The sequence below is a fragment of the Hyperolius riggenbachi genome, chromosome 6, assembly GCF_040937935.1.
Source record: "Hyperolius riggenbachi isolate aHypRig1 chromosome 6, aHypRig1.pri, whole genome shotgun sequence".
Lineage (NCBI taxonomy): Eukaryota > Metazoa > Chordata > Amphibia > Anura > Hyperoliidae > Hyperolius > Hyperolius riggenbachi.
The window spans coordinates 126,286,801-126,313,342 of NC_090651.1; the positions used below are offsets into that span (position 1 = coordinate 126,286,801).

The 26,542-nt window shown below is 47.7% G+C and overlaps 1 protein-coding gene across 3 annotated transcripts in view; it reads left to right on the forward strand.

Moving 5' to 3' along the window:
• Positions 1 to 26,542, forward strand: part of LOC137521084 (stAR-related lipid transfer protein 9-like) — a 94,241-nt gene that overhangs the window by 47,536 nt on the left and 20,163 nt on the right. The window contains exons 7-9 of one of the 3 annotated variants that reach the window (XM_068239863.1): positions 12,936 to 12,968; positions 15,914 to 15,976; positions 23,851 to 23,998. The gene's annotated coding sequence lies outside the window, so the exon portion shown is untranslated. Of the gene's footprint in view, positions 1 to 12,935; positions 12,969 to 13,014; positions 13,245 to 15,913; positions 16,434 to 23,850; positions 23,999 to 26,542 lie in introns of those variants that run through there. The other 2 variants (XR_011022025.1, XR_011022026.1) reach the window with 2 other exon arrangements.

Sequence of the window (26,542 nt, forward strand, 5' to 3'; positions counted from 1 at the left end):
TATGCAAATCTCTTATCTTGCAGTTCCTGTCCACGGTGGGGAGGGAGACAGGTCTCATCCAGGGGTGCTGTCCTTCTGACTACTGGAAAAGACGTTACCGTAAGTAAAGTTGTCTTTTCAGCAAACCGTGCCATAAACAAAATGGCTGCTGGGGAATTCCCGTTCCCCGGAGGCCACATCAGAGTGTCAGACTGAGCGTTATTTCACATAACTAGGTGGGTCCAGGGGACCAGGGCGCCTCCTGCTCTGGTCACCTGGACCCACCATCTATGTGAAAAATGGCTAGTTTCGCCACTCTAGTGTGGCCTCCAGCGTTCCAGGATTTCCCAGTGGCCATTTTGATCGCATCACTGTTTGCCGAAATTTCTTGTTTCAAAGGCAACATTTTCATGTTCACAGCCTCTGCTATACAGATGCAGAGGCTGACTGTGACCATTCAGTGGCGGAAATTCGTCGGTGTGGGAGGGTGGTGAGATGTCCTTAGAGGATACTGGCGTGGGACCACTTCTAAGGATACTGGCGTGGGATTTTCGCAAGGTAAGTATCCCTGGTTAATTTAGAACAATAAAGGACTTTTTTCGTTGTAGTGTTTTTATTTCTTTTTTTAACTCTGCTGAAATGGGTAAGGGGAACCGTGTACCCCTATACTCATTTCTCCTGGGGTGGGGGCGGCTTCTGGGGTCCGCTTGTTAAAGAGGAACCCCGGATGGCACCATGAACCCCCCAGGACGTCGGCGGCCCCCACCTCCTCCTGGGGCACCGGGGGTGGGGAAGAGCCCCTTGTCCATGGATTGGACAGGGGCTCTGGGGGAGAGGGGGAGGTTGACTGCCCCTCTCCTCCAGAGCCGCCCCCCCCCATACCATGGACCATGCGGGCTGGTATAGCTCAGGGTGCGAAGCTCCACGTGGCTGGGACCCCGCATTCTGGCTATCCCAGCCTGCATGGGAGACAAGGAGTTGAGGAGGCTTGGAAGGGGGGACCCTACGCTGTCTGTTTTCATGAAATGTATACAATATGTATACAGAACTCGGAATGCAGTAACCTCTACCGCAGCAGTATCATTTTACACAGTTTAAAAACCATTTTTCCTATGAAACTTTGAAATCTACTAGCTCAAAAACTATAAGGTCTTTTCACAATTTTTTTTTACCATGTTCCTATTCATCTGCCTATTATACATGCCAAATTTGGTGATGATAGCATGTACAGAGGCTTTACAATTAACCGCATAAGTTGGCACTGTTGACTTCAATAGAAATGCACTCGGAACACGAAATTCGGTTTTCGTATGCGGTACATGAAATATCGACGAAATCGGAATTCAGCGGTTCCGATCAGCCCTTGCAACTATACTAGCTATCTATACTGGGAGGCACCAATACTGAGGGCAACTATAATAGCTATCTATACTGGGAGGCATCTATACCTATACTGGGGGCAAGTATACTGTCTACATATACGGGAGGCACCTATACTGGCTACATATGCTAGAGGCACCTACCTGGCTAGTCTACACTGGGGGCAACTATACTGGCTACCAATGCTGAAGGCACCTACCTGGCTAACCTATCCGGGGGCAACTATACTGGCTACCAGTACTGGAGGCAGCTACCTGACTAACCTATACTGTGGGCACCAATAGCTGGCCAGTTTTGGGTATTGGCTGGCCAGACCCCAAATTTTTCGGGTTCTGGCCGTATCATACTTTAACTTCAAAGTGTACCAGAGCCAAAGCTTGAGTACAAAATTAGATACTTATCTTGAGAGGGAAGCCTCAGGATCCTATTGAGGCTTCCCTCGCTACTCCGTTGTCCCCTGTTGCTGAGCGCGCCCCCCGAAAGATTAGCGGCAAGGAAATAATTTTGTAATTCTGTCATACGGTGTTTTTTGTAGACCGTTATCATACCGTCATATTTCATACCGTTGGAACCCTAGTTGGCTGACATCCGTATAAAAAAACAGTATGCTGCCAGCATGACACGTATCGCATGTACAAACATACATCCGTTCCTAAATGATGGAATGGCTGTGGGGCACGACACATGTAAGCCAACACAAATCTTTTTGTATCCCAAGTTTACGCAGTGCCGGGGAATTCATCTACTATTGAAGATTTATATGACAAAACATCACTGCAACCTCAAATATCATTTCTGATCATCTTCCATCCTTTTTTTTGCTAAAATTGGAAAAAGAAATGCATAGCAGTAGGACTACTAAAGATGGTAAGTAGAGCCCTGACCAGCTATGATGGCTAGAGGCCCACAGGAATAGGGACCTATGAGGCGTTTCCCTGCTAACCTCCTCGCTAGCCCATCCACATGGTAATGATTCTGGGAATGATGAGGTACTTTGCAAGAGACACTAGCAAAACGTACCCCTTCCTTGAGCGTGACATAAGGACAAGAAGATCCTAAAAAGTACCTCACCATTCACAAATAACCAATTAGAATATGAATCAGTCTTTATTAATACAAATATTGCACATAAAAACACTTAAAATCCAGATGCATGAGATGTAGCGCTCAAAATGAGTATCAACAAATAATGATAATATTGATCATCCCAATAAATACAGATAAATGATATGGCCCTATGACTCCAAGGTAGCCAACATATGGTTCAAACACTATTGAAAGTGCAATGCAATATATGCATAAATTATGCCAGCAACTTCCACTATAAAGTGCAATGTGCTAAGAAAATATATATATATATATCATGGATAATGTGCAATAGGATGAGAATGAATCCCCAAAGTATAAGTGAAATATAAATGGTGAGAAAACAAACCAAGAATCCAAAAGGGACATGAATAGTGAAGAGTGTGGGCAACGGTGAGGGAAGTGAAGGAAATGACGCTCAGAAGCACTGTGAGAGCAACGTGCAGGCACCACAACCAGATGAAAATAGGAAAGATAGTGAAGACATGGGAAGGTAGTAGCTGGACAGAGGTGTGAGGGAGCTTACTGAGGAGAGCTGGGCACGACTTCTGACCACCACGCAAGGGCAATGTAAGTCAATGGGTACTTACAATAGACACAAGGCTGCCCCAAACTGCAGTGCATTGCCGCATGATCTGTACCTACTTCATGGATTATGCAACAATGCAAGTGTATGATGACACGGTAAGTGTGAATCCCCGACTGCAGCAGTAATGCGGCACATAGGCACAGAGCGATGAAATTCCAGTGACGTACTTCCTGTCCAGCAGGCAGTACATCACTGAGTGGGGGAAGCACTACACCTATTACCCTGTCGGTGCACTTTGGCGCAGTGTAATTTGCATGGGAAATTGGTGTGCCCTGAGCTCTCCTGCTGCAATGGCCTTGATTCACTAAGGCCTCTTTTCCATGGACAGTTGATAGGCAGTGAAACGCCTCTCAAATGCTTGCTGCTGCCTGGCAACTGCTTGCTGAGCACACAGTTCAACTGTCCATGGAAAAGAGGCCTAAAGCTACTGCGCACAAACAGTGCAGGGTATTATTAGCACACGTGCAGTCCTGTTAACATAGTGTGCGCTTAATTTACACGAGATGCTTCTAACTGCGGTGCAATGTGCTTGTAGTGCCACTGCTACAGTGGATTATGGCGGTGGCGCTGTGAGCACATTGCGCAGAAGTTAAAAGCATTGTGCATAAGTTAAGAGCGCACACTACGCTGACTGGACCTCGTGCTAATATTAACTGGTGCTGTTTGTGCACAGTAGCTTTAGTAAATCAAGGACTGTATATGAAAATAAGCCGTAAAGGGGCCCTGAGATGGGGGGCAGGGATAGAAGAAATTCATACATACCTGGGGCTTCCTCCAGCCTCCTTCGGCCTGATCCGTCCCTCGCCGCTGTCCTCCTCCTTTGATCTCGAGGATGGATGGGAGTCCCAGTCCCTCAACTCTTTTGCACCCAGGCTTCTGATCACTGGGGTGGGAAGGAGTGGGGGCACCTGCCTGACCCTCTACTCTTCTGTTACTGTGAGGAGCAGAGGCGCCAATGAGGTATAAAATCAATTTAAAAACGTTTAAAATTGGGGGGTTAATGATGGACTTACCTCCCTACAAAAGAAGACACAATAATGTGTAATATACAAGGCAAAAATAGGCGCAACTCTAATGGTGGCCGCACACCATACAATTTTTTAAATATCTGTTCAATTTAAGAATTGCAATCAATTTTTCTGACTGATTGTAACATTTCAAAAATATGACCAATGTACCACACACACCTTTGTTCATTTTTTCCCCAATTATGAAAAATATGATTGGATACTCTGACCAGGGATGCTCAAGTTCGGCTTCGGGAGATATCCGGATTTCTGCTATCCGGATATCTCCCAGTAATGCTGGGCGGGGGGGTCAAGCTTACCTCTCTGACGTCTTCTTCGGTCGTCCCTCAGCGCCTCCCACGATGCGCTCCAAGCGGCGGTCACCTGATTACAAACACTTCCTCCTTCCGGGTTGAAGGAGGAAGTGTTTGTAATCACGTGACGCGCATGGAGCGCATCGTGGGAGGCGCCGAGGGACGACCGAAGAAGAGGTCAGAGAGGTAAGCTTGACCCCCCCGCCCAGCCCGCACAGCATTACTGGGAGATCTCTGGATAGCAAAAATCCGGATATCTCCCGAAGCCGAATTTGAGCATCCCTAACTCTGACAAAATTGGGGTATATATATTTATAAATTGGCAATCTAACACACATCATACAATCTTTAAAAAGATTGAAGAAAAATATCTGGCATTCCGGATCGATAAAAATCGAAGAAAATGGGAAATCCGATCATTTTTTTCAGTTGAATGGAAAAAAGAACTTTCGATTTTTTTTTCAGGAGATCCGATTGTTTTTATTGAATTACCGTAAAATCGGGTCATTTTATTGTATCATGTGTGGCCACCTTAACCACTTGCCGACCGCACACTCATACCGTGCGGCGGCAAAGTGGTAGCTGGAGGACCAGCGACGCACATCTGCGTCGCCAGTTGCCTCCCTAATTAATCAGGAAAGGCCGTTTCCTGTTATATCACGGAGCGGGTCTCCGTGAATAGCCTGCGAGCCGCTAATCGCGGCTCGCAGACTAAATGTAAATGCAGGAGACGTTTGTCTCCTTTGTTTACATTGAACGGCGCTGCTACGCAGCAGCGCCGTAAAGCAGATCGGCGATCCCCGGCCAATCAGCAGCCGGGGATCGCCGCCATGTGACAGAGGACATCCTGTCACAGGCTGCACAGGACGGATAGCGTCCTGTGCAGCCCCTATCACCAGGGGGGACAGGTAGGAGAGGGGGGGAATTTTGCCGTGGAGGGGGTCATTGAGGCCCCCCCCCAACATGCCAGCCAGCAGGAGCGATCAGACCCCCCCCTGCACATCATCCCCATAGGGGGGAAAAAAGGGGGGCGATCTGATCGCTCTGCATGCCACCTGATCTGTGCTGGGGGCTGCAGAGCCCACCCAGCACAGATCACAAAAAACGGCGCTGGTCCTTAAGGGGGGGGGGGGTAAAGGCTGTGTCCTCAAGTGGTTAAGAGTGTGTATATGTGGTATAGTGCCTCTGTATACCACATATAGACACACTTACAGTTGCTCCTTTTTGTATTTTTGAGGAAGCGGGCATGAGACCCGCAAAACGCGTTGCAGATCTTTTGGAGTAAGAAATAAATGTTATTTGTCTATTACACATTATTGTGTCTTCATTTGCGGGGAGGTAAGTTCCCCCCCCCCCCTATTTTAAACTGTTTTTAACTTATTTTATACTTCATTGGCGACTCTGTTCCTCAAAATGATCTTTTACCCACCCGGTGGATGGGTGTTACTACCCTTTTCAATCTACAGAGAGCGACATCTTAGCCCGAGTGGGGACGGGAAAAATTCCCCATTGGTGTATTCAGTGTTTGCCTAGCTCGGCAACCTGTGTTTGTGAGTATACTATTCTATCAATTAATAACCTGTATAGCATTGATTTTACACTATTGGGGCTCCTGAATCTTCCTTTTTGTCTCTACTCTTTTGTAACCATGCATTTATTACAAGGGTCATTCACTCCCTGGATGGCCTTATGTGCTTCCCAGCTTCCATTTGTAGATAGAAAGGACCATAAGCAGTTCATGCAGAGTCGTTATAGGTACAAAAGTTATCAAAAATACTTTGCAACAAATACAAAAAGAGGGTTTCCAAAAAATTACTCTCTGTGAGAGGCTCCTTATAGCTATGCAAATATCTTCCAAAACAGGAATATAACAACTTAGTGCTACAGAAAAGGCAGGCAACGACACGTTCATTTCGGGCAAGGCCCTTTGTCAGGCCCAATATATAAAGCACTGTTAGTCCTGGGGCAAATGCAAGGCAGGAGCGCCAGAGACTGGGAAAAACATCTGCAGCAACCAGATGTAAAAGACACGATCCTGAGGGCTGGTAAAAAAAACGACACAGCTGCTACATCAGCTTCCATTCAAGTGAATGAAGCTGAGAATTGGCACTTTCGGGCAATTATGATTGGTGATCCAAGTATTTAGAGTACCTTAGATAAGCCAGCTGCCCAAAAGGAAAACCCTTTTAGCCAATAGGATCTTAAGCAAAGCCACCACGTCAAGGAGGACTCTTTAACCTGCTGAGCGGTCTGGACGAGCTCAGCTCGTCCAACACCGCCAGAGGCTGCCGCTCAGGCCCTGCTGGGCCGATTTTCGTCAAATAAAAAGCAGCACACGCAGCCGGCACTTTGCCAGCCACGTGTGCTGCCTGATCGCCGCCGCTCTGCGGCGATCCGCCGCGAGCAGCGGCGAAAGAGGGTCCCCCCAGCCGCCTGAGCCCAGCGTAGCCGGAACAAAAAGTTCCGGCCAGCGCTAAGGGCTGGATCGGAGGCGGCTGACGTCAGGACGTCGGCTGACGTCGATGACGTCACTCCGCTCGTCGCTATGGCGACGATGTAAGCAACACAAGGAAGGCCGCTCTTTGCGGCCTTCCTTGTTTATGCTGGGCGCCGGAGGCGATCGGAAGAACGCCCTCTAGTGGGCTTTCATGCAGCCAACTTTCAGTTGGCTGCATGAAATAGGTTTTTTTTTATTTAAAAAAAACCCTCCCGCAGCCACCCTGGCGATTTAATCAGAACGCCAGGGTGGTTAAGAGTGGGTCCTTCACTACACTATGATGGCCTATGCTGTCTGGTGCTAGTTACCCTAATACCATCATTACTATATCTCCTGCTCCAATATGACTTGTAGTTAGGTCTGTGTATAAGAGTATCCCTGATCTAATCTAAATCTCATCAATGTGCATACCCCTTCCCTACTGTTAATCTGTATAAGATGTATAAAGCAATAACATGAACTATTGTACAGGACAGAAGGAAAACAAATAGAATTGTTCCCTATCTGTATTTAGATAGAGTTGCCTGTCTAATTCCCCTTCATCTTTGTCTAAGCACAATTTGTAATTTGTTCCATGAGCTGTATCAGCTGCCTGCCACGGCAGAAAGGTCATTGGTAAACACAGGATGTTAACAATATGTCTGCTTCCATGAAAGCAGGAAGTAGAAACAGTGCAGATTTATTGCAGGATTTTTATCAGCTGTAACAAAGAAATGTTCTTTAATAAGTTTATTATGCTGTTGTGTATCTTTTAGAGCAAAGAGGATGTTCTGAGTTCAGGTTAAGGTGAAAACAACCTGTAGACTGAAGTAGTTAAAGGGAATCTTAACTCAAAATTTAAAAAAGAATTTCACTTACCCCCCTGTTCCCTCGACATTCTGGAACGATGCTCCGGTTCCCCGCAGCAGCTAAGTTCTCTTTTTCGGCAACTGACCAGTCGCCAAACCACTGTGCCTGCATGGCCTTGGTCGTGCGCATCCTCGGTATTACTCATGTTGCCGTCCCTGTCTTGCGCATGCAGAGAAATCTCGTACTGTGCATGCGCATGACGGGGATGGCAACATGAGCGAGGATATGCACAACCAGGGCTGCGCACGCACCGTGGCTCTGTGAATGCCGAAAACGAAACGTAGCTGCTGCAGGAAACAGGAGCATTGTCCCAGGACATTGAGGGTACACGGTGGCTGTAGGTGCTGGCAGAAGCTCCAGTTAAGGGAAACTTTTTTTTTTTTTACTTAAGGCTTACATTTTGCTCACCTCCAGGTTCACAGCCAGAAGCATACGACTGTTTGGAGGCAGAACTTACCATGGCGATTTGGGGGCAAAATGTTGTGCCGATCTGGGGGCGTGGCTTCACAGTGGCCATGCACCCCTACTGAGGGGAACATTGTGGCAAAGGCAAGACCTGGAAAAGACCCTGACCAGTATTGTATAATTTATACCAATTGGCATTCACAGCAGTTTTTTTTTTAAGTCTGCATCAGCCCATGACGAGTGTCAAAAAAATTACTACTCATAGAAATCTACTTACATCCATTCTAAAGCAACCGTGTCATTTCTTCTATTAGCCGCTAGAGGGTACTCCAGGCTGTAGTTGTCCCACTAATTGGACAGCCGCTAAGGGGATCTTCAGGATGTAGCGGTCTCTGCTGATTGCACGGCTGCTAGGGGGAGCTCCGGGCTGGAGCTGTCTTTACTGATTGGACAGCCGCTAGGAGGCGCTCCGGGTTGTAGTTTCTATTGATTGGATGGCCTCTCTTCTTCACTTCGTTTCTGGAAGTTCTGCTGGTGGGCGTCAGGCCTGAGAGTTGCTGGATGTGTCAGGATGACGTCATGGCAGGTGTGACACGTGTGCAGCTGGGCCACTCGTGTACCGCTGAGGATGGCTCATGCAGTGACACGTGACCTTATAGCCTTCTGCTGCTATTACTGAACCATGCTAGTGCTAATTAGAGATGGGAAGTTCGGATATTTTCAATGATTTGGATGATTCGAATCGGATCATTGAAAAGATCCGGATCTTTGATCCGAATCTCGAATCATTTTTACTAGGGAACCATTGGGGGGGGGGGGGGGGGTGAAATGACTAGCAGGACAGGACTCTCCCTGCAGTGGACAGAGAAGGGGAGGGGGTGGACAGACAGAGAAGGGGAGGGGGTGGACGGACAGAGAGGGGGAGGGTGGTGGACAGATAGAGAAGGGAGGAAGTGGACAAAGAGGGGTGAGCAGAGAGCAGAAATGTTTTTTGCACACATCACAATCTGTATTATATCTGCCCGCCTCTGGATTAACTGGTATATGTTTTTTATATATGGGGAGTCCTCTCCAGGTTAGAGGTCCATCACGCCTCAGCTGTCTGATCCAATGAAGAAAAAATTCCCGGCAGGACTCGACCCTTTAAAGTGCATATCAGTATTTATTGCATTATAATGGCAGTCGTACAACAGCAATACAACAGCATGACGTTTCGGGCAAGAGCCCTTTATCAAATGCATTTGATAAAGGGCTCTTGCCCGAAACGTCATGCTGTTGTATTGCTGTTGTACGACTGCCATTATAATGCAATAAATACTGATATGCACTTTAAAGGGTCGAGTCCTGCCGGGAATTTTTTTGCACACATCACCCACATGTTGCAATCATATGCTCACAGTGAAAGAAAGCATTCCCCACCCCAATGTGTCCTGTTTTCACCTCCAACACGCATCATAAATGTAGGGAGAAGTGAAGTGCAGCTGTTTAGAGCAGAGTGCAGGAGGATCATATTGCACAGCAATCACAGTGCCTGCCCTTCTAGCCCAGCACCTGTCTGCAAAGTTACTGAGCTGTGCTTCTGAGCCAAAAGTTTCCCATGTGTTCACTATGTACAACTACGGAACAGACAGCCTAAAATCAGCAGCACATTATAGCCAGTATGTGTGCTCTACACATATCTGGCAGTGGCACCCATGTCCCCTCTCTCTCATCTACCTGTCCCTGCAAGGCTAGCTCCCTTCCAACCTGTCCCTGCAAGGCTAGCTCCCTTCCAACAGAGCGATCCATCTCTGCTCTGCTTCCAGGACCTCACTGCCCGCTGAGTGTTGCTGCTCCTGGCTCCACCCCTTTTTTGATCCGAATCATTCATTTTGGTGATCCGGATGATTCGACTCACAAGAGATTCGGATCAAAGATCCGAATCGTTCATGATCCGGACAACACTAGTGCTAATAGGAAAAGAAATCCCTAGTGCCAGCCTGTTCCCACCAGCAGCCTCTCTGCACTGCCACTTATTGCTGGGCAGAGCTGTGGACTGGAGGATGGGGATGAGGCAGTACATGCCACTGGGAAATATGACGGAGCTTGTGCTCCTCCCCTTCTGAGGCAAAGGCCGGCCCCTTGGTGATAATAAACTAAATAAGCGAAATGCTGCACGTCTTTCTCCTCCGCTCCATCTGCAGGATGGGGGGTGCCGGTGTAATGTCAGAATGGGCAGCCCGGAAGCAGCCTTCCTCACTGAGTATGACGCATGCTCAGTGGGAAGTTAGACATTATTTAACTAAAATATCTCCGCTTCTGCACCACGTACACTCCCGAAATTTTCAGGGGAGGGAGGGGACCCCCAGATCTAGCTCTGTGCCGAATTGCAGCCCCTGAGCCCCGCTAGTTCCCGCGATAGGTTTGCTGCAATCAGCCTCGGGAACTAGTGGGGCTCGGGGGCTGCAATATGGCACAGAGCTAGATCTGGGGGTCCCCTCCCTCCCCTGAAAATTTTGGGAGTGTACGTGATGCGGAAGCGGAGATATTTAGGACGTTTTACGTGGCTGCACAATTTAATGGGATGCAGGCTCCTACTGCGCATGCGGGGCTGCCCATTCTGCGGGGCTGCCCATTCTGAAACTACACCGGGCTGACGCACGTGTGCAGGTGGCTGCTCGTGTACCGCTGAGGATGGCTCATGCGGATCTACATGGCCACGGCCCTACTGCTACTACTGTTCCATGCTATTGCTAATAGGAGTCTGTCACCACTAGTAGTCTCACTGCAATTACTGTATTATTTCTGAAGGAACAGCTACACAGAGATGAGGAATTACATGCAACTGGGAAATTTGAAGGAGCGTGTGCTGCTGTGCTGTGGATGCTTCTGTACCGTGCTCTGTATGCTGCTGTGCACTGTATGCTGATGTACTGTGCTGTGTAGCCTGTTGTGCTCTGTATGCCGCCGTGCTTTGTATGGCTGTGTATGCTGATGTACAGAACACACGCACGCACGCACGCTCCCGATCACCAGACGGTCATTTGCTAATGCTCTGCACAGGTAATGTACAAGAGACACACAAAAAACTGTATTTTGACGGACAGAGGTTGAAGGTTCAGTTCACGTTATCCTACCTGCATCTTATTTAGCTGATGCTGAATGCTTTTTTGCTACCAAGCAGAACGGGAGCATAGATTTACATTGTCACCTCTAGATACTTTTTTTTTGTTTATTTTTTTCTATTTTTCTTTGGGTAGGGAGTGCTTAAAGGATACGCCCAGGCACAAAAAAAAAATCCACTTACCTGTGGCTTCTTCCAGCCTCTGGCAGCCGTCCTGGGCCTCGCCGCAGCTACAGTGGCTCCCAGTCTCCTCCGCTACAGATGCCGACCTCGCCAGTAGTTCTGCGCCTGCGCAGTTCAGACCTGATGACGTCGGCGCTACCACATGACCCTTGCTGTGGAGCGCACAAGAATCCGGCCCGGAAAGCTGACCTGGCAAGGTCGGCTTTTGCAGCGGAGGACACCGGGAGCCACTGGAGCTGCATGGAAGGAACAGGACGGCTGCCAGGGGCTGGAGGAAGCCCCAGGTAAGTGGATTTTTGTGCCTGGACGTATCCTTTTAAGACCATGTTCACAGTGGCTATTGCATTCCCTGTGACAACAGGAACACAACAGACGGGACAATGGCACTGTATGTTATGCTCATGGTGTATCCGGTACAGTGACTCATACAGTCATCCTCTGTGGTGCAAATGCAGCCCATCAGCACACGTTCTTCACAATAGCTGCATGATGTCATCCTGGCACTCATCCTCCCTGCAGACGGATCAGCCCTCCCAGACTGCGGCCTTTTGTTCTGCATCCCCAATACATAGTAGCCGTCTCAGCTGCCACACCAGCAAAACATCCAGCAACAAGAAGTGAACAAGTGCATCCGGTACAATGAAGCATACAGTCAATGAAAAGTATGCTTCACTTTTACTGTTAACTCACGTGTTAAGTGGTAACACACTACCAATCCGCAACCTGTTACACTGAAACTCTCCCGCCGCACTGTGAACTTCACATAGGTGGTGAATGTAGTTACAAAGCGGCTGTTAGGCCTCTTGCACAGTACATGCGATTCTTTTTTTTTTTTTTTTTTCTTTATACGATCCGATTTTTGATTCTGATTAATAAACTTAGCTGCGCGCAGTACTTTTTTAATCAGAATCAAAAATCGGATCGTATAAAAAAAAAATTGGAATTGCATGTAGTGTGTAAGAGGCCTAAGGGCTCGTTTCCACTATAGCGAATCCGCATGCGGGCACTGCATGCAGATTCGCATACTTAATGTTAGTGGATGGGGCTGTTTCCACGTGTGCGGCGGCGTTTTTCGGTGCAGGGAAAATCTGCACGACAGGGTCGTGCAGATTCGCGTGCGGCAGGAATGCGGGCGAATCGCCGCTAATGTATTCAATAGGGAAATCGCATGCGGCTTTGTCATGCGGATTTCCCCGCAATTTCGCATGCGATTTCGCATGAAAGCCAATGGAACTTAACACAGGCCGTGACATGGTTAAATTCGCATGGCTCCTTGCCATGCGAAATCGCATGCGAAATCGCGGGTAAATCTGCATGTGGAAACGCAGCAGCATGCGATTTCTTCAGCGGTGGAATCCAGGTGATTCCGCACCGCTACAGTGGAAACAAGCCCTTATACTGCAAGGCACCACTTTGAGCGTGGTCTAAAAGCAAGGCAACAGTCACTTGCCTGTGCCTGTTGAGGGCAGGGGGCTATCATGGTGATTAAGCTTTATAACTTTATTAATCTAAGTGATTCTGACTTTTTTTTGTATTTTTCTAGACTGGAAAAATGACTTACTTGTACAGGAGAAAAGTAAGAAGATAAATTGTTACAGGTTTTTTTCTATTTCAAATTACAGGCTTGGATTGACTATGTTGTGAATTCTCCCTGTTCTGCACACAGTACTGACATCACCAGTGCTGGGAAGACAAGAGGTGGTGTGTACATGGCTTACGCCCATGCCTCCCACTTTTGATAGTTGGGTTAAACGTGTCAGCACTGCTTTACCCTATAAAATACTTGTATACCTTCATAGAGGATCACAGAAAAAAATTCATCTAAACAGATGGAAAAATCGATAGTTCCCTTTCACCCTACTTGGTTACGTTCATAAACGGACCCCAAAAGGCTACACATATAATTTTGCTGAAGATCAAGTCCTCGAACGCTACTTATTTATCATTTCTGTGCCAATTCCAATCAATGTACTTCTATATATGTGTAATATTAATGCCATGATCTCATGTGTGACTTTTACTTAAAAAATTGAAATGCAGCAACCATTCTGTATGCACGTACCTTGTATATCTGTATGCCTTGTGATCTTATTATACTGTTAATAAAGCCTTGCTTTTTGTTTAAAAAAAAAAGTTACACTTGCACGCTACACGTGCTGCCGCCAGTGCAGTACGCTCTTAAGGTCCGTGCGCTAGTACAGCACCGCAACATTTGACTAGTGCAACAGCTACTATGTCACTTATCGTAGTAGTGGTGCTGCACTAGCGCGCCCTTAATTTATGAGCGCAGGCTACGCTGCTGGCAGTGCACTTGGCATACAAGTGTAACATTTAACAACGCGATAATGAATAAAGGGGTTGATTCATTAAGCTGCGCTTTAATGATGTGTGCAGTGCGAGTTGTGTGCATGGTAGTGCTGCGTAACGAGCACTAGTAACTTGCACACGCTCTATTCACGTAACGGGTGCTACACACATCTCATCCTGAGTCCTGTCGGGTCCAGCAGCTTTATAGGAGGTGATCTCCGCACTTTGGCGCAATAGGCTGCCTGTCAAGTGCTTACAGTGCAAGTGTGTACAAATGTGAAGGGTGGGTAGGTATACTGTGCACGTTGTGCAATGCAGCGGAAGACTAAGGGGTCATCAATCCGCCACTGTACCCTTTCACTTACATTTTCCAAGATGGCCGATCATCAAACTGTCATTTGGTAAGGTGGTCAAAATGCATGGCAAGTGAATTGATCAGATCTGTTTGAACAATGGATATTTGCATATTAGATCAGTGTAATTGAATTGACTGTAAACTCATACAAAAATTAACACATCTATGGGCAGCTTAGAATATTATTTAGTATTTATATAGCGCCGACATTTTCCGCTGAGCTGTACAGCGTATTTTGTCTTGTCACTTAATTGTTCGTCAGAGGGTTTCACAAACTAATCCCTGCCATAGTCATATGCCTACTGGGCAGTTTCACCCACCAGTTAGTACAGGCAGCCGCTTGGAGCCCCGTACGGGAAAAAGGAGCGGCTGCCCACCGCTACTGCCGTGACTGCTATAGATTCACTTGTATTTTGTTTATTTACCGAGATCCGGGCTGACATCAGTGCTCAACCCCCCCACCCCCCCAATATGTTCTGGCGAGTGCGAGTTGATCTGGGGTAGGGCACTTGGGGAGAGGTTTTCTTGCCTGGAGTGAAAAAAAGGCTAGAAACAGCCCTGTATGTCTGTACGTATCGTATGGTGTAGGTATAGTAGTCTAGGGACAATTTAGGGGGAAGCCAATCAACTTATCTGTATGTTTTTAGGATGTGGGAGGAAGGAAACCCAAACAGACACAGGAAGAACATACAAACTGTGCAGAAAGTGCCCTGGCTGGGATTCTAACCAGAGATCCATTACTTCACTCCACTACTCCATTACTTCAAGCCACTGTTATTGTTGTACAGTAACATATCAGGTGTAAAATGTCTTCCTTGTCTCAGGGATAATTTTGCACACAGAGACCATGCAGGGAGGGAGTATATGCACTATACAGCACGGATGGATGCTATTGAAAAAAAGATCTAAACTTTTGTATACTCGCTAGCTTAAACTGGGGTGGCTGGTGAAGACTAGTCTACTGTGAATCTGTGTGTGTATGGGAGACCATTTCAAAAAGCTTTTTTTTACATCCAGGAAGACTAAAAATAAAGAATCCACTTACCTGGGGCTTCCTCCAGCCCCTGGCAGCCGTCCTGTGCCCTCGCCGCAGCTCTGCTCCTTGCCGGTGTCCCAGAGTCCTTTCCGGTACCAGAGGCCCACTTGCATTCCAGCGTGCGACTCACTTAGTCGCGGTGACGCCATCTGGACTGTACGGCGCAGTAGCTCTGCGCATGTGCAGTACATTCCGGTTGACTCCCGAGGTTGGCATCTGCACTGGCGGGGACTGGGAGCCACTGGAGCTGCAGCGAGGGCACAGGACAGCTGCCAGGGGCTGGAGAAAGCCCCAGGTAAGTAGATTTTTCCTTTTTTTTTTTTTATATATATCCTGGACCTTACCTTTAAAGTGACCCTGAGACAAGGGGGAAGTGGGGCGGGCGCACACGGCCGGGCATGCACAGTATGCCAGACTGGCTGTGGAGAACAGGGCTACTACCGGGAGATCTATGAGGCTTTGGACTACGGTGAAGGAGCGATCTGCGCGGAGGGGTCTGGTGGAAGCCCCAGGTATGTATACAACTTTTCTTTCACCTTGTCGGTTACACTTTTAAGGCTATGTTCACAGTGGTGCATTGCATTGGACAATATGATGTCCTTACTAACATGATGCAATTACTTTTTAATGATACGTTTATATCGGGGCGTTAGAAGTGCGGTACGACAGGACTGTTGAGCATAATGCGGTGCATGTAGTGCGGTATTGCATAACCTGCGTTAACAGTTGCAGTGAAGCATACGTTGCATGTACTGTAGGAATCACACTGGGGGCGTAATGTGTGATGTGACTCTTCCCCACCAATGCATTTCTGTTTTTACAGGGAACGCCGTGCAACTTCTCACTGTGAACAGTTTGGATGTGACGTCTATGGAGGATTTGTCAGGTGATATACACTCACCTAAAGGATTATTAGGAACACCATACTAATTCGGTGTTTGACCCTCTTTCGCCTTCAGAACTGCCTTAATTCTATTGATTCAACAAGGTGCTGAAAACATTCTATAGTTGGCCCATATTGATAGGATAGTGTCTTGCAGTTGATGGAGATTTGTGGGATGCACATCAAGGGCATGAAGCTCCTGTTCAATCACATCCCAAAGATGCTCGATTGGGTTGAAATCTGGTGACAGTGAAGTACCATTTTAGTACAGTGAACTCATTGTCATGTTCAAGAAACCAATTTGAAATGATTCGAGCTTTGTGACATGGTGCATTATCCTGCTGGAATTAGCCATCAGAGGATGGGTACATAGTGGTCATGAAGGGATGGAAATGGTCAGAAACAATGCTCAGGTAGCCCATGGCATTTAAACGATGCCCAAATGGCACTAAGGGGCCAAAAGTGTGCCAAGAAAACATCCCCCACACCATTACACCACCACCAGCAGCCTGCACAGTGGTAACAAGGCATGATGGATCCATGTTCTCATTCTGTTTACACCAAATTCTGACTATCGAGACTCATCAGACCAGGTAACATTTTTCCAGTCTTCAACTGTACAATTTTGGTGAGCTTGTGGAATTTGTAGCCTCTTTTTCCTATTTGTAGAGGAGATGAGTGGTACCCAGTGAGGTCTTCTGCTGTTGAAGCCCATCCGCCTCAAGGTTGTGCGTGTTGTAGCTTCAAAAATGCTTTGCTGCATACCTCGGTTGTAACGAGTGGTTATTTCAGTCAACGTTGCTCTTCTACCAGCTTGAATCAGTCGGCCCATTCTCTTCTGACCAATAGCATCAACAAGGCATTTTCGCCCACAGGACTACCGCATACTGGATGTTTTTCACTTTTCACACCATTCTTTGTAAACCCTAGAAATGGTTGTGTGTGAAAATCCCAGTAACTGAGCAGATTGTGAAATACTCAGACCGGCCTGTCTGGCACCAACAACCATGCCACGCTCAAAACTGCTTAAATCCCCCTTCTTTCCCATTCTGACATTGTTTGAAGTTCAGGAGATTGTCTTGACCAGGACCACACCCCTAAATGCATTGAAGCAACTGCCATGTGATTGGTTGGTTAGATAATTGCATTCATGAGAATTTGAACAGGTGTTCCTAATTTTCCTTTCGGTGAGTGTAAAAGTTGACAGTGTGGCATTGAAGCAAGATATTTGTTGCATCATTTTATTTCCACAATGTTGCATCATTTTATTTTTAGAGCCACAAAGGTGGTGATAGCACAATGTAAGTGTATGAGAAAAATCTAGTAATGAATGATTTTGGTGCAACAATGTTTGTATTGTACATGTTCAAGTGGCAAAAGTGTGTTGTATGTATTTAGTGCAGGATTTATTTTATGCGAGAGGCGGTTTCTTGTACGCTTGCTACAGCGGTGCAGCGAGATTTTCAATATCAATGTAATTCGGGTGCCGACAATAGCCAGACCTGAATTATGAAAGGGGAGAATAGTATTTAACTCTGCCCGGAATTTCAGTGGCAGCAGGGTTGCGGTCAGAGGCCTTTTTCTGAGGGCTCGATGTAGAATTTGGACCTGGGTGCCCCCCAACCCTACATTAAATAGCCAGGTATAGGCGTCTCCACTGTAGGTAGCCAGTAATGGGTACCTCAGTATAGGTAGCCAGGAATAGGTGCCCCAGTATAGGTAGCCAGGAATAGGTGCCCCAGTATAGGTAGCCAGGAATAGGTGCCTCAGTATAGGTAGCCAGGAATAGGTGCCCCCATTATAGGTAGCCGGGTATAGGTGCTTCCAGTATAGGCAACCCGGGAATAGGTGCTTCCAGTATAGGTAGCCAGGTATAGGTGCTTCAGTATAGGCAACCTGGGAATAGGTTCTCCCAGTATAGGCAGCCAGGAATAGATGATTACAGTATAGATAGCAAGAAATACAGTGGTGTGAAAAACTATTTGCCCCCTTCCTGATTTCTTATTCTTTACATGTTTGTCGCAATTAAATGTTTCTGCTCATCAAAAACCGTTAACTATTAGTCAAAGATAACATAATTGAACACAAAATGCAGTTATGCAGTTTTAAATGATTGTTTTTATTATTTAGTGAGAAAAAAAAACTCCAAATCTACATGGCCCTGTGTGAAAAAGTGATTGCCCCCCTTGTTAAAAAATAACTGTTCAATTTCTGTAGTCACCCCCAGGCCTGATTACTGCCACACCGGTTTCAATCAAGAAATCACTTAAATAGGAGCTATCTGACACAGAGAATTAGACCAAAAGCACCTCAAAAGCTAGACATCATGCCAAGATCCAAAGAAATTCAGGAACAAATGAGAACAAAAGTAATTGAGATCTATCAGTCTGGTAAAGGTTATAAAGTAATTTCTAAAGCTTTGGGACTCCAGCGAACCACAGTGAGAGCGATTATCCACAAATGGCAAAAACATGGAACAGTGATGAACCTTCCCAGGAGTGGCCAGCCGGCCAAAATTACCCCAAGAGCGCAGAGAAAACTCATCCGAGAGGCCACAAAAGACCCCAGGACAACATCTACAGAACTGCAGGCCTCACTTGCCTCAATTAAGGTCAGTGTTCATGACTCCACCATAAGAAAGAGACTGGACAAAAACGGCCTGCATGGCAGATATCCAAGGCGCAAACCACTTTTAAGCAAAAAAAACATTAAGGCTCGTCTCAATTTTGCTAAAAAACATCTCAATGATTGCCAAGACTTTTGGGAAAATACCTTGTGGACCGACGAGACAAAAGTTGAACTTTTTGGAAGGTGCGTGTCCCGTTACGTCTGGCGTAGAAGTAACACAGCATTTCAGCTTAAGAACATCATACCAACAGTAAAATATGGTGGTGGTCGTGTGATGGTCTGGGGTTGTTTTGCTGCTTCAGGACCTGGAAGGCTTGCTGTGATAGATGGAACCATGAATTCTACTGTCTACCAAAAAATTCTGAAGGAGAATGTCCGGCCATCTGTTCGTCAACTCAAGCTAAAGCGATCTTGGGTGCTGCAGCAGGACAATGACCCAAAACACACCAGTAAATCCACCTCTGAATGGCTGAAGAAAAACAAAATGAAGACTTTGGAGTAGCCTAGTCAAAGTCCTGACCTGAATCCTATTGAGATGTTGTGGCATGACCTTAAAAAGGCGGTTCATGCTAGAAAACCCTCAAATAAAGCTGAATTACAACAATTCTGCAAAGATGAGTGGGCCAAAATTCCTCCAGAGCGCTGTAAAAGATTCCTTGCAATTTATCTCAAACGCTTGATTGCAGTTATTGCTGCTAAGGGTGGCCCAACCAGTTATTAGGTTCAGGGGGCAATTTCTTTTTCACACAGGGCCATGTAGGCTTTGAGGTTTTTTTTTCTCACTATATAATAAAAACCATCATTTAAAACTGCATTTTGTGTTCAATTATGTTATCTTTGACTAATAGTTAACGGTTTTTGATGAGCAGAAACATTTGTGTGACAAACATGCAAAAGAATAAGAAATCAGGAAGGGGGCAAATAGTTTTTCACACCACTGTAGGTGCATCAGTATAGGTAGCCAGGAATAGGTGCCCTAGTATAGGTAGTCAGGATTAGGTGCCTCAGTATGGTTAGCCAGGGATAGGTGCCTCAGTATAGATAGGCAGGATTAGATGCCTCAGTCAGTGCAGTTTCTAGGCTAAAATGCACCCAGGGTGAGGGGGTGTAAAAATTGCGCCCCCCCCCCCCCGCAGAGCCAGGTATAGGTGCCCGCAGTATAGGTTAGCCAGGTCTAGTTGCACTCAGTATAGGTCCCCCCCCCAGTATAGGTAGCCAGGAATAGGTACCCCAGTATAAGTAGCCAGCTATAGGTCCCCCCCCCAGTATAGGTAGCCAGGCATAGGTGAGCCAGTATAGGTTAGCCAGGTAGGTGCCTCCAGTATAGGTAGCCAGTATAGTTGCCCCCAGTATAGGTTAGATAGGCAGGCGCCCCCGGGAAAAGTTAGGTAGGTGCCCCCAGTACAGGTTAGCTAGGTGGGTGCCTCTAATATATGTAGCCAGAGTAGTTGCCCCCAGTATAGGTTAGTTAGGTAGGTGCCTCCAATATAGGTAGCCAGTATAGTTGCTACCTGTATAAGCTAGGTAGGTTGGGGCCCCCAATACAGGTTAGATATGTAGCTGCCCCCCAGTATAGGTTAGATAGGTAGCTGCCCCCCAGTATAGGTTAGATTAGGTAGCTGCCCCCCAGTATGTTAGGTAGCTGCCCCCAGTATAGGTTATATTAGGTAGCTGCCCCCCAATATAGGTGAGGTAGGTTCCCCCCTCTATAATGGAGGGGGGAGCTGCAGCCGCTGGTAGGGCAGCCCGACCTCTCCCTCCCTTCCTCTCCCTCCCTCCATGCCCCCCCTCACACTGCAGAGTGAGAACGCAGAGAAGCGCTGTATAAAGCTACTCACTTCCGTCCCAGGTTCCAATCGCAGCTCATTCGCCGCTGGTCTCCTCTCTGCCTAGCCGGTATACACACGCAGTGTGTGTATAAGAGTCTATGCAAAGAGGAGACCAGCGGCTGGTGAGCGGCCATTGGAACCTGGGATGGAGGTGAGTAGCTGTATACAGCGCTTCCCTGCGCTCTCACTCTGCAGTGCGAGGGGGGAGCATGGAGGGCAGGGAGAGGAAGGGAGGGAGAGGTCGGGCTGCCCTACCAGCGGCTGCGACTCTCCCCTCCATTACATTGCCCCCCTCTCAATAGTGCTCAGGGAAGGCCGCACAGCCCTAGAAACGGGCCTGGCCTCAATATAGACTGCCCGGGATAGGTGCCTCAGTATAGGTAGCCAAACGGAGGGGGAATGCTGCAAGACGCACACAAGCAGTGGCTGAGGAGTCATCAAATACTACCTTTGCCGGAATCCACTGGCTGCATCTAATTATGTTCCTGCATTCCATCTCACAGTAACAGCATCCCCTAGGGGGCGCTATTACTGTGAGCTGAAACGCAGGACAGGAAGAAGTTTGTAGTTAGGGTTGCCAGGTCGGCTGATGGAGAAAACTGGACAGGGGGTGGAGTTAGGGGCGGAGTCAGAAGCGCACTTTTATGTAGAGTGGGGCTAAGCAATGGGCTTTTAAAAAAGTTTTTTACAGTATTTATATCGCACTGACATCTTCTGCAGCACATTACAGAGTACATAGCCATGTCACTAACTGTCCTCACCAGTACATGCACATAAGAGACCACTTTTCACCAGTAAATGCACATAATAAGAGACCGCTTTTCACCAGTAAATGCACAAGCATTACACGTAGCAACGTCGGGAAGCGCGGGCTCGGGGGCGGTACTTAAGCTGGCGTAACTTACGCCGCGTAAGCTGGCTGGCTGTGCCTTTGACTGACAGCCAGGCAGCGGTCGCGCAGCGCTGGCGGACGGGTGGCGGGCCTGTTACCCAAAACGGGCTACACTGACTTCATAATCAAACTGTATTTCAATTGCTGAACCACAGATTACATCATGCCCCATAGGACATGCTAAGACTTGTAGTCCCCCAACAACCAGAGGACAGCAGGGTGCGTGTTTTTGCTGTTCTCCTCTGCGACATGAGGTCTGCTCATTTAATGAGACAATGCAAGTCATCCACGCAAATAGGTTCACCTTTCGCAGATTCGCTAAGTTTTTGAAATCATTGATCACTGCTGCATTATATATATTCCCTATTCAAGTGAATTGGTACATTATATTTGCGCTTCGGATAATTCTACAACAACCCACAATAAACACCTGTAACATCGACAGACAGCGAAGGAAGCACAACGCTGTTGCAAAATACAACCAAAAAGTGTCAATAAGTAGCGAGGCGAGTAGGAAACGCTAGAGCCAAAGCTAAAGCAACAGTATAGGGGGTGCTGTACATAGGCATGGTGAGGGGTACTCACGCTGCTGTTGTGTCCCCCGGTCCAGTGCACCATGGCTTGGTTGTGGGCAGAATCCCCAGTCAGTGGGAAGCTGGTACTGCTCAGCCTTAGCTCCTCCATCCTGGCACGGTTGAACCTCCCTTCTTCCCTGGAGCCCCTGGCATCTGCCCTCTTCACCTTCTGCCCATCCATGGAGAAGCTGGTCAGGGGGTCCTCCTCGCTGGGGTCAGAGGGCAGCATGATGCCAAGCCTGCCAGGTGAAGGTTGCTCCCTCTTGACTCTGGTCATCCTCTGCTTGCCCTCCTTGGTAGCTTTCTCAGAGGGCTTCTTGCGGCTGCTGGTCCCTCTTATGGTGCCCCCTGGCTGGTGGCCAGAGAGGAGATGCAGCTGTAGGACTTCAGGGTGTCCCTCATCCGCTTCGCCCTCCTCTTTCTCCTCGCCACCGCTGGAGTTCTGCACAAGTTCCCTGGCCACCCTCCGCTGCTGCTGCCCCACACCAGCCCTCAACCATCCGTGGTCCCTCAGCTGAATCCGGTCCTGGCAGTGCCCACAAGTGATCGCACCGGTGCTGAGGAGCAGAAAGATCCACAGGAACGCCAGGAGATTCGCATAGCAGCCCTCCATCCTCGCAAAAGGCATAAAACCGGACATCTTAAGTCCGGTTTAACATGCCTTTTTGGACAGGACACAGCGGCCAAAAACCGGACTGTCCGGTCTAAAACCGGACACCTGGCAACCCTATGTGTAGTACATGCGTCGCTGGCTCCCTGCAAAGGTAGTATTTGATGACTCCTCAGCCACTGCCCCCCCCCCCCCCCACACACACACACACACGCAGTAGGGAGTAGGGCAGGGCTATGTGCCAGAACCCAGGTAGTATGGGGCTCTGCTGAATCCTATTATAGAGACTACTTTCCAGCGCATTCACGCTGGCAATGAAAGGCTTGAGTGGCCAACAAGTGTTGGCTTCCTGGCCAGGTCCTTTGTTTTGTTCCCAAAGGCAGATAACATTTTAACTGCTTCCAGGACGGCAATCTCTGGCCCGTTTAGGACCAGAGACTGTTTGGTCCGAAAATGGAACTCAACTTCACACCGGATGTTGTGACTGTGAGGCTTTGTTCACATTTAAAATAGAAATTGCAAACGCCAGCATTTTGCGATTTTTTTTTGCGCGCTTTTCCGCCTCCTGGTGCTCGGGTGGGCGCTGTAGTTTTTATAAAGCCCTTTTTTTTTTTTTTTTTTTTTTTTTTTTTTTTTTAGCGCTTTTGCTGAGCGATTCTGCTTTTTCACTTCATGGCACAAGTCAGGAAGTGAACTCTTTGACCCAGAAAAGAATAAATACAATGTATTTATTCTTAAAAGCGCGAACGCAATCGGCGTATAAATCGATTTGTGAGCATTATGCGTTTTTTTCCTATATCTTCCATTGTGCAAAATCGCTCAAAAAATGGTACATGCAGCGCTTTGCGGAGCGGAAAGCGGACAAAACACGCTGATATGAACTATCCCATAAGGATTCATTGCACAAGCGTTTTTAGGGCGATTTTCAAATTCGCCGGCGCTTGAAAAAAGGGCAAAAACGCTTAAGGTGTGAATGAACCCTGAAGGTTCAGTTACCATGTTTGTGTGTTACAGGATCTTATTTGTGTTGTGTTAATCTTATGATTATGCCACATGCCTTGAGAAAGGGTGACCCTGCGTGGCCCCAGAAACAATTGTCGGATTATTATGTGGAATAGTGCAATATAAATGTGCGTTGCATCCTAACTAGACTATCTGGTGTGCTGATGTACCGGACCATTTTGAAATCTTTGTGACTGTTACTTGGAATACCAGTGATTTGTAGTGTAGCCAGATGTTTCTCTGAATGGATTGCAGCAGACATAACTATGTATTGGTCCTGATGGACCATCATTGTCACGGAGTGCTAAAGGCCAGCCAATGTTTGTTTTTCTGATATGCAGAATGCTCCTGATGGAGGAAGTGCATGGCCTGGAACAGCACATGCCCAGTGACCTGCAACCAAGGTGGATCACAAACTTTACAGAAGTACAGCGGATCAGACCAGAAGGGCATTGAGAGCTGACAAACAGGAGCTGGAGGTAGCCCCAGGTAATTAGAAATCTTATTTTACCCCTCAGGTTTACTATAGAAGCGGCCATATTTAGTTCCTTTTAAACAGTGCCAGTTGCCTGAGGCTAGTTTTACAGAGGGACGTTGTTCTCCTGCGTTTATATAGTGATATAACGAAAGATACCGCACTGCATTTTCACAGTGCGCCGTTAAAGTCGCATTGTAAATGTTGCATTAAGGTAATGTGCTGCTGCAGTACGGGACTTTTTAACACTGACTTTAACAGATACAGGAAAGCATACAGTATTTTTCAGACTATAAGAACCACCTTTTCTCCCCCCAAAAGTGGGGGGGGGGGGAGCCCCTGCATCTTATAGTCCGAATGTAGTCAGGCAGGTGTCCCCCACAGGCAGGTGCAGGACAGTGCGGAAGCCCTCACCTATTCCAGCTGTGGGCTCAAAGTCCTGCATCCTGCTTCTGTGCATCCAGCATGACATGGATGGCTCACGCTCTCACCATGTGGCTCCTGTAGTGGCTCAACTCACCAATCTTCCTGTTGGGGTGCCTCTCACCCGCTTGCTCTATTCGGGGCGCCCACGTGGAGTGGCTCTTGCTCCACCGCTGTCACTCCTCTGCATCCGCGCACCAATCGTCCTAATGGGCGGTTCCTGCAAAAACTCCAACAGCGGCTCCGCCATTATTACTCCTGAACCACGCACTGATCATCTTGCTTAGCTGCTTCTCAACCGCTCACTCTGTCCATGTGGCTCCTGCAGGCTCGGCTCTACCGCAGGTGAGACACCTGGACCGATGTCCCCTGCAAGTATTATGTATTACATGTTGGAAGACAGTTTATGTTGTGAGAAAAAAGTAGGTTGTGGGGACCATGTAGCTTAGTGTAGATTATGGGGACAGTGCAGCTTGGTGTAGGTTGTGGGGACAGTGTAGCTTAGTGTATGTTGTGGGGTCAGTGTTGGTTACTGTAGGTTGTGGGGTCAGTGTAGGTTACTGTAGGTTGTGGGGTCAGTGTAGGTTGTGGGGACAGTGTAGGTTACTGTAGGTTGTGGGGACAGTGTAGGTTACTGTAGGTTGTGGGGACAGTGTAGGTTACTGTAGGTTGTGGGGACAGTGTAGGTTACTGTAGGTTGTGGGGACAGTGTAGGTTACTGTAGGTTGTGGGGACAGAGTAGGTTACTGTAGGTTGTGGGGACAGTGTAGGTTACTGTAGGTTGTGGGGACAGTGCAGCTTAGTGTAGGTTGTGGGGAAAGTGCATCTTAGTGTAGGTTGTGGGGACAGTGCAGCTTTAAGGTGCCCATACATTCAGCCGATTTTCTGGCCGACCGATCGATCTATTGCAAATCGGTTGGCCAATCGACCGATCGATGGCCGATTTCGAACGATTTCGATGGATTTCCATCAAACTGGCAGGGTGGAAAATTTAGGTCGATCTGATGAGATTGCTTATCATTTTGCATTGGCCTTAATGGAAATCTGATGGCAAAAAAATACCATCAGATCGAATTTCAATATATTTCAAACTGAAATCTATTGGAATTCTATCCTGGTAAAAAATGTTTTAAAAACGCATCAGATAGATCATCAGATGCATTTCTTATCTATCTGCTGCCAAGCTGACGAGTGTATGGGCACCTTTAGTGTAGGTTGTGGGGTCAGTGTAGGTTACTGTAGGTTGTGGGGTCAGTGTAGGTTACTGTAGGTTGTGGGGACAGTGCAGCTTTGTTATGGTGACAGTGTAGGTTACTATAGGTTGTGGGGACAGAGCAGCTTAGTGTAGGCTGTAGGGACAGTGCAGCTTAGTGTAGGCTGTAGGGACAGTGCAGCTTAGTGTAGGTTGTAGGGACAGTGCAGCTTATTGTAGGTTGTGGGAACATTACAGTTTAGTGTAGGTTGTGGGGACAGTGCAGCTTAGTGTAGGTTGTGGGGACAGTGCAGCTTAGTGTAGGTTGTGTAGTGTAGCTAGTGGGGCAGCTGGGGTTAGTTTAGCTGGGCAGTGCTGGGCAGCTTTGAGACAGCTGTGGGGGGAAAGGCACCAGGTTTAATTTTTTTTTCCCCCCCTTGGTTTTTGACTTCTGAAACTAGATGTGTCTTAGGCTAATTTCACACCAGGACGTTGCGTTAGAGGGGGCGTTAAGGTCGCATAACGTCCCCCTAACGGAACGCCTGGTGGTGCTGGATCTGGACGTCAGAGTGAGCCGCGTTGTGCAGCTCACTCTGGCGTCAGTGATGCCGTGATGCGCACTCTTGTGCGCATGCGGCATCACGTGGTCCCGCCGGCCAATCGCCGCACAGAGCGGCCGCTCCAGGAAGTAAACACTGCACGTCACAACGTGCAGTGCATATTAATTAGCCATGTGCCTGGCCGCTCTCCACTCCTCCACAAGATTACTGAGCATGTGCAAGCAGTCTAACGCGGCTCAGCCGCGTCTAAAGTACTGCATGCAGTACGTTGTCTTGTGACGCAGCATTACAATGTAACGCAACGTGGGCACTGTGAACAGCCCCATTGATTTTTCATTACTGTGCGGTGGGCTGCATTACAGGCTGCTCTAACGTGCGCCTGT